This window comes from Sinocyclocheilus anshuiensis, unplaced genomic scaffold (assembly GCF_001515605.1).
Source record: "Sinocyclocheilus anshuiensis isolate Anshui unplaced genomic scaffold, SAMN03320099.WGS_v1.1 scaffold409, whole genome shotgun sequence".
NCBI classification, from domain to species: Eukaryota; Metazoa; Chordata; class Actinopteri; order Cypriniformes; family Cyprinidae; genus Sinocyclocheilus; species Sinocyclocheilus anshuiensis.
Window position 1 is genome coordinate 302,159 of NW_015540855.1, and position 9,080 is coordinate 311,238.

The 9,080-nt window shown below is 35.6% G+C and overlaps 1 non-coding gene and 1 pseudogene across 1 annotated transcript; both read left to right on the forward strand.

The window, feature by feature from the left end:
* Nucleotides 1-8,762, forward strand: part of LOC107687820 (zinc-binding protein A33-like) — a 10,599-nt pseudogene extending 1,837 nt beyond the window's left edge.
* On the forward strand, nt 5,970-6,042 carry trnat-ugu (transfer RNA threonine (anticodon UGU)). Its single transcript has one exon. It is a non-coding gene; the product is annotated as a tRNA-Thr (tRNA).
* Nucleotides 8,763-9,080: the final 318 nt, after the last annotated feature.

Sequence of the window (9,080 nt, forward strand, 5' to 3'; positions counted from 1 at the left end):
TGTTTTGGGGGGGGGGGTGGTCTATTTTGTTTTCCAGATATTATTTTCAAATAATAAATAAAAAATAAATGTGAAAAAATTACAGTTATACAAAAATAAATATTAGTAGAAATACTAATTATTTATTTATTTATTTATTTATAGTATTTCTTTGTATATTTATTTATGCATCTATTTATTATTTTGGCAAATATGGCATTCCATACAGCAGCAACTAACACACAAACGTACATAATTTTTTTTTTTGGATTCATGTGAATATGTGTATGTTATACACATGGAAATTCTAACCACTAAAATGCTTTTTTTAAATTTCAGTGTGTGATATACTTGCATTGCACACTTGATATTACCTCTCAAAGTATTTAATTATCCTTCAGGAGATGCTTACATGCACAAATAAAAAAGAGTGTTTGTAAGAGTCTAATGACAGGTAAAGCTTATCTGCCCTCAAAAGCTCAATATTCGAGCACTCCACCCTTTACAAATCCCACCAGTAACTGTGACAGACAAAATCGAAAAGGCATCAAATCTAAAAAAAAAAAAAAGGTTTTGAAAAGGAATAAAGGAAGATTATTTTTATTTATTAGAATATTCAGAATGGCTTCTGTGAAAACAGTATCTGTGGAAGATTCCTGTTCTTCTGTTATGTAGTCATATGTATATGTAAAGAGTGTCTTCAGCAGTTCTGGAAAACCAAGAAAGTCCAGCAGTGTCCTGTCTGCAGGAGAAGGTCCTCAAGAGATGAACCTCCGTGTAATCTGGTGTTAAAGAACGTATGCGAGTCATTGACAGTAGAAAGTGCTTCGAGGTCTGAGGAGGTCTGCAGTCTCCCCAATGAGAAACTCAAACTCTTCTGCTTGGATGATGAACAGCCCGCGTGTTGTGTGCAGAGATTAAGAAAAACATGTCAATCACAGATTCCGCCCCATTAGTGGAGTTGTTTCATCTTACAAGGAAGGTGTATTATTAATTTCATATTCTTAGAATAATATAATAATAACATTAACAACATGTTTTGTAAACAATATACAATAAATATAAGATATGTATGTACATCATGTATATATAGACGGGTCCTTTGTGACACACACACACACACACACACACACACACACACACACACAGAGAGACATAGACACACACACATATATAAAACTACACACAACCAGAAGACTCTAAAGTCTAAAGTCAGGAATTTTACACATTTCAATGTCGCTTATTCTTGGAGAAGCTCAAAACAGCAATGAAGACCTTACAAAAGAACTTACTTGAATACACAAAAGAAATTAAAGTAGAATGTGATAAAAAAGTTCATCAGATCAAGTCAGGAGACAATATTAAATATTGAATGATTTGCATCATCATAGACAAAAGTATGTAATACTTTTACTGTGTACACTCTCAAAAAGGATATGTTAATTTTTTAACATTTTTGTGTTGACTATTTGAACACGTTTTGTGTCATTTTTTGTACATAATTTACACAAATTGTGTAACTATAACCCATTATAGTGTGTAGAAATTAGTGGGAATAACACATTGGTTGAGTTAAAAACAATGCAAAAAGTGTTGTCCTTAACTAGACACAGAGGTGCGTTAAGAAACAACACAGGTTGTGTTGTTTTTAACAAATCCTTTTTAAGAGTGTAGATATAGATTTCTCTGTTGTTTGTTTTATGTTCTGACTCAGTCTGAGCTCAGTGAGTGGCAGATTAGGGAAGAATTTAATAAGCTTAATAATTTTCTGCAAATTGAAGAAAAAGCTACAATCACTGCACGTAGAAAGGAGGAAGAGCAGATGAGTCAGATGATGAAGGAGAAGCTTGAGCACGTGAACAGACAGATCTTAATATATATATATATTATATGTTTAATTATTTACAAAATTTCCCATTAAGTACCCCAAACTGTTCTTGACATTTCTGACCGCATATTAAATGATTAGAGTTGGATGGAACTATTAAACTCTGAAAATAAAATAAAAAATTAATCATAAAAAATACATCATTAAAGAATGTCCAACCTAAAACAATACAACACTGACAATGCCTGATACCAACAAGTGTTTATATTGATAAACTTGTGTCAAATTAACATCAGAATAATAAAGCACCTGCTCTCTCCCTCTTATCAGCTCCTGTGATTCTGGACCCAGACACTGCACATCCACGTCTGACACTGTCTGATGATCTGACCAGCCTGGCATACTCGAACTGGCTTTCTGATGATTCAGATGCATTTGCCTTCATTCCCTGTGTCCTGGGTTCTGAGGGCTTTAACTCAGGAACACACTGCTGTGATGTGGAAGTTGGAAACAATTCCTGATGGAGTCTTGGAATAACAACAGCACCAGGCAAAAGAAGGAATATCCCTGTTGAAAAAAGCAGCATATGCTGGTTAGGTGTTTTGAAGCATGGCTGCTGGTCCTAAGCTGGTCCTGAGCAGGAGCTAGTTGCTTAGGACCAGCACATGACCAGCTTAAAGCAGCTCATGACCAGCAGCCATGCTTCAAAACATACCTTACCAGCATATGCTGTTTTTTTCAACAGGGATGTTCTCTCTTATATTGATTTCTGCTGTGTGGCGTATCTGGATGATGGATCTATGTCACCAATACCAAAGAAATACTCCACTTGCTTTACTATTAAAAGCAGCTTCAGAGGTAAGAGTGCTGTGGAACTTGGAACTTTTATCTTAAAAAGTAATATTGCATTGAAAGAATTGCTAGATTCTGACTTAATTCTACATCCACTTTAAGTTCTTATCATGCGATGCTTGAATGCAAATATAGAAAATAAAAGTGATATGAAGTTTGATGAAGTAAGAGTGAGTGAAATGTAGCGTCTGGACCAATCAAAAACACAATTTTTCATTTGATTTAACAAATCAGTTATTCATTAGACTAGTTATGATTAATTATTCATATTTCCCCATGAGCTGATTCGCTACAGAAATGATACATATGCTAAATTCCACCTGACAGGTAAATCTAGTCCACAACATCAGAAACTACTCCCATTTACAAATCCTAATAGAAAGTGACTGCATTTATTATCGCTCTCTTTCATGGTCATACTCTGTTCTCAGTTCCCAGACTGCAGCAAAAAGGAGTCAGCAATGTGGGCTTTTAAAAAACAAACAATATTTGTAAAGTGTGTTTCTGCATTGCCTTCACATGGATTTCAAAAAATGCAGTTTAAAAAGTGAATGCACGGTGAGAATGGATTTACTACCTGTGGAAGATCCTTTCTGTTTCACAAAAGGTTCTTTGTGGCGAAAGAAGGTTCTTCAGATACTAAAAAGGTAAGAAAGAGATGGTGCTTTAAAGAACCTTTGACTGAATGGTTCTTTGTGGAACCAAAAATGTCTCTTCTATGGCATCGCTGTGAAGAACCTTTTAAGCACCTTTATTTTTAAGAGTGTATTGCTTTAAAATATAGATATTTTGTAAATGCAAATACATTTCTACATTTCTATTTGTGGCTCACTGCTTAATGTACATATAAAATACCTATAAGAATATGCAAACGTCCCTGGAGAAACTGGAATTTAACATATTTTAATATTCAAACTTTAACCATTCTATAGGAGGAACTCAATACATCACTAGACTAGAGTCCTTGCAAGAGAAACTTAAACGCACAAAACAACTTAAAAATAGTGCTATAAAACAGCTCAGCACATCAAGGTGAGTATTTGGAATATTAATTTTCAACACTTCAAATTTATGAATCATTTTGTTTGTTTTCATGTTCAGACTCAGTCTGAGCACACAGAACAGCAGATTAAAGAGGAGTTTAAGAAGCTTCATCAGTTTCTGCGAGATGAAGGAGAAGCTTCAATCACTGCACTGAGGAAGGAGGAAGAGCAGAAGAGTCAGACGATGAAGGAGAAGCTTGAGGAGATGAACAGATAGATCTCAGCTCTATCAGTCACAATAAAAGACACAGAGGAGAAGATGAACACTATAGTAGCATGTTTTTCTAAATGTGAGAACTGATTTCTTCTTTTGTACAAAACAACTTACCTTATACTTACCAGCACAGCCAAACTCTCATCCTGTATTGGGAATCTCCTTTAACACAGTTATTTTTTGCAAATATTAAATGTTTGAGGAGATAGTAAATTGTTTTATTTATTTTCCAGAGCTTAAACGTCATCATGGAAAGGTATTGTAAGTGAGCTGTCTTGTCTTTGATTGTAAACTCAAACTCATTGCAGTTCTAACTGGTGGATGTTATTCCAGAGCCCAGAGTTCACAGCAGGATCCACAGATGCTTTCAGGAGCTTTGATTAATGTGGCAGATCATCTGAGAAACCTGACCTTCAGAGTCTGGAAGAAGATGCAGGAACTTGTTCAAAACAGTGAGTGAAAACAATGATCACTGAAACAATGATCTCAGATCATACAAATAAAGGCTTTCACAGCAATGACACAAAAGAGCCATTTTTGGGTTCCCCAACGAACCTTTGAGTGATAATCCTAAGAAACACGTTAAAGAACCTTCTGTGCATTGGAATTCCATAGATGTTAAACGTTCTTCGTGGAACCATTGATGCCAATTAATTTTATACTTAATTTAATACATAGAGTGACCCAAGACAGATGGGGCCCTATACTATGGAGATTGTTCTATGGAGTAACCCTGTTGTTTGTATCTCTTATCAGCTCTTGTGACTCTGGACCCAAACATTGCAAATACACGTCTGATTCTGTCTGATGATCTGACCAGTCTGAGACATAGCAAGACACAACAACTGGTTCCTAATAACCCAGAGAGGTTTTACCCATATGCCTGTGTTCTGGGTTCAGAGGGCTTTAATTCAGGAACACACTTTTGGGATGTGGAGGTTGGAGACAATTCATACTGGATTATTGGTGTAACCACAGAGTCAATCCAAAGGACGGGAACAGCTTTCTTTTACACCAATGTCTGGTGCATGTGGTATGAAGATGGTAAATATTTCCCACAAGACCCAGAGAAACCCAACAGCACCTTTCCAGTTAAAGAAAAGCTTCAGAGGGTGAGATTGGAGCTGGCCTGGGACAGAGGAAAACTGTCATTCTGTGATCCCGTAACTAACACAACACTACACACACTGACAACAACCTTCACAGAGAGAGTCTTCCCAATGTTTTATAGTTTTGATGAATCTACACAAAAATGATGTTTTTACATGTTTTATTAATCTTTAAAATTAAATGTTCAATCTGTAACAATTATTTTCTCAGTAAAGATTCTTATTGTTCCATTTTGCAAACTAACCGAAATGTGGCATGTTTTAGATTCTGCTTGTAAGAATAAGGAACGATGGTGCCGAATCTTCTTTGAAAGGTTTAAGCAGCTGCAATCAATTCCAGTGTATTTGTGTCTGACCTTTATTCTTGAACTCCTACATGAACTTATTACAGTCAAATGAATCTGATTCTATTGCATTCTCAAGTCTTTCATTCTGACTGTAATACTGAGTGAATTGTAATGGCATCTCTAGAACCAGGAAGTCTTGCTCTTCTCAAGTTTGTCTCCGCCTTCTCTTCACCACATATATCTACACAGCTACTGATTCCTTTTCAGAACAGGGTTTATGTAAATAAAACCTCACTTTTCAAACAAACTAAGTCAGTTGGGATACAAGAAAGTGGCCAGACTGTTGTTTAGACTGAGTCTGATAATGTCAGACTAACACGGCATAAAAGAGTGTTGATTGATATTCGTGTTTTCCTGTAAGTAAGAATATGCATAAATGTGCAGGGATTCTGTATTACAACTATTAAAAGGCCCCACCAACTACTCAAGCCACTTCCCCAAGAGATTCACACCCTAAGCTTTGACTTTTTCCTCAAACCATTGATGAATCTGTTAAGACATCTCAGGCTGTCTGCCCACACCTATAGGTGTGTCTTTGTTGTGCTAGCTCAAAGTGAGCTCTTTATGTGACTTACATGAGTGACAGCCATCAGGTGAGGCTCCATAGCTCAGTGGTTAGAGCACTGGTCTTGTAAACCAGGGGTCGTGAGTTCGATCCTTGCTGGGGCCTAAATTAAAAATTTTTAAAATGTGACCTGTTCTGAAAATTACCCCTGAAGTTAAGCTGAAGATGCAACATACTGTGGTCATATGGATGAACAGAAACCAAGAAGAAGGAACGCTGGGAATTGCAGATATCAGGCTCTGTTCTTCCATACAGGCTCATACTGGGAAAACAGTCATCCTTGAGGAGACCAACTAGCAGACAGGCCAACATCAGTACAATAAAATCAGAGACTTTACCAGCAACACTGTGAGCTGTTCGGCAGTTGACAGTTACAAAGTAATGATAAAGCAGTGACAGTTTTTTGTTGTTGAGATAATGGCTCTGGTTCTTTGGAGTCCCAGAGCCGTTGAAATAGCTTTGTATGCTTTTCAAGACTGATGTATTTCAGTCACCACCTTTCTCATAATTTCTGGAAATTCTTTCACTCTGGCATAGTGTGCTATTGAGGAAGACCTTTAACCAACTTCTTGTTGAAAAAGTTTTAAGTGTTGATTTAACTGAGTAGGGCTGGCAGAAATCAGAAATCAGTTTCATAGAACTATGGGGGCAAATACATTTTCACAAAGGGTTATTTGATATTGGATAACTTTTTTTGCCTTGATAAGTAACATTATCATTTAAGAACTATATTTTGTGTTTACTCAGGTTGTCTTTGGTTTGTGTGAGATTTGTTTTTATTTCTGAAATCAGGCAAATACTTTTCACAGCACTGTAAATCCAGTCTACACCATCAGAAACTCCACCCTCTTCCTGAAGTGATTCTTGATTTTCTCTGTTGTGCCATTATCTACCACACAAAAAATAATAACATTAATAATAAATTCAAAATAAAAAAGTCATTTACGTGAAGAAAACGCTTCTTCTGATTATAATGGCTGTTTACTTGAAGTCTCACTTCAGAAATTCAAAGTAAAGTTCAGATCATCACTAGAAAGTGTAAGAATTGATTTACTATCTGTGGAAGATCTTACTTGTCCCGTGTGCTGTGAAATCTTCTGTTTTTCCTGTTCTTCTATCATGTGGTCACAATGTTTGTAAAGAATGTCTTCAACACTTCTGGAAAACCAAGAATACTCAGGAGTGTCCCGTCTGCAGGAGAAGATCCTCAAGGAATGAACCACGCATGTGAGTCATTCACTGAAAAGAGGAGTCAAATTTCTTCATCAGAGTCTGAGGAGGTCTGCAGTCTGCACAATTAGCCCCTCAAACTCTTCTGTCTGGAGGATAAACAGCCTATTTGTTTAGTGTGCAAAGATTCAGAAAAACATGCCAATCCCCAATTCTGCCCCATCAGTGAAATAATTTCATCATACAAGGTAAGGGACATTACAACTCACTACAATCATAGAAATACTTTAATAATATGTATGTTTACAACAGGCCAATGTTTAATTTTGCTCAAACTACTTACAGTGCCCTCGAAAATATTTGGACATTCAAGTCACTTTTTCAATTATTTTTAGCAGTTGGTCATTTCTCAAGGATATTCTGTATAGTCAGTTCCCCTCAAGTTCATATACAACAGGTGTAAACTATAAACATGAACTACAAAATTTGACAACCAGAAAGTCTCCTAGTTTGGCTTCATTTTTAACAGTAAATCTTTTGTCATATTCGGTCACTTAACAAAACCTTATTTTGTTCAATGTTTTGATTGGAAGTACTTTTTGGGGGCACTGTATGTACATATAACAGTACCTATGGAAACAGACAAATGTCATGTTTAAATTGAACAGATTTTAATCTTACATTTTAGGATCAGCTCAGTAGAGCACTTAAATCTTTACAAGAGAAGATTAAACACACAGGAAGAAATAAAGAAGAGTGTGATAAAGAAGTTCTGCACATCAAGGTGAGTATTTATTGGTAGTGATCAAATACTCAACAAGTTCAACACACCTGATCTGTTCAGTTTTTATATAAATTGTATATAATTTAAAAAAATTAATCTTTTGTAACTATATAGACTACCATTTAAAAATTTGGGGTCAGTACGCTGAATTAATGCTATTATTCAACAACAAAATGTTATATCGATAACAAATAATAGTAAAGACATATTGTTACAAACGATTTTTATTTTAAATAAATGCTGTTCTTGTAAACTTTTTATTAATGAAAAAATACTGGAAAAAAGGATAACAGTTTCCATAAAATATTAAGCAAGCACAACATTGATAATAATCAAACATTGATAATAAATCAGCATATTAGAATGAGTTCTGAAGGATCACGTGACACTGAAGACTGTAGTAATGACTGATGAAAATTCAGCTTTACCATCACAGGAATAAATTCTATTTTAAAGTACATTGAAATAGAAAGCAATTCTTTTCATTTGTAATAGTTTTTCACAATATTACTGTTTTTACTGTATTTTATCAAGTAAATACAACCTTGATAAGCATAAAATCCTTACAAAAGTAAAAATACTACTGATCACAAACTTTGTTTATAGTAGTATTTTTTCAGACTCAGTCTGAGCACACAGAGCGGCAGATTAAAGAGGAGTTTAAGAAGCTTCATCATCAGAGTCTATGGCGGAAATATCTAAGATATTTCTGACGAGTGGTCTATCCATAACAACACAGAACAAAGTTAGAAGGAATTGCCAGAAAATATACCAGCAATAAGTGTTTATTAACAACAATCTGTTCACTCATACTGATTAAATGAACATCTAAGTAAAAGCATCTGTTTGAATCTCTCCTCAGCTCCTGTGACTCTAGACCCAAACACTGCACATCCACGTCTGATGATGATCTGACCAGTCTGGGACGCAGCAAGACACAACAACTGGTTCCTGATAATCCACAGAGATTTGATGAATACACTTGTGTTCTGAGTTCAGGGGGCTTTAACTCAGGAACACACTTCTGGGATGTGGAGGTTGGAGATAATTCATTTTGGATTATTGGAGTAACCACAGAATCAGTCCAAAGGAAAGGAACAGGTTTCTTTTACACCAATGTCTGGTGTGTTTGGTACAAAGATGATAAATATGTCTCTCAGTCTCTAAAGAAATGCAAAAAAAAAAAAAA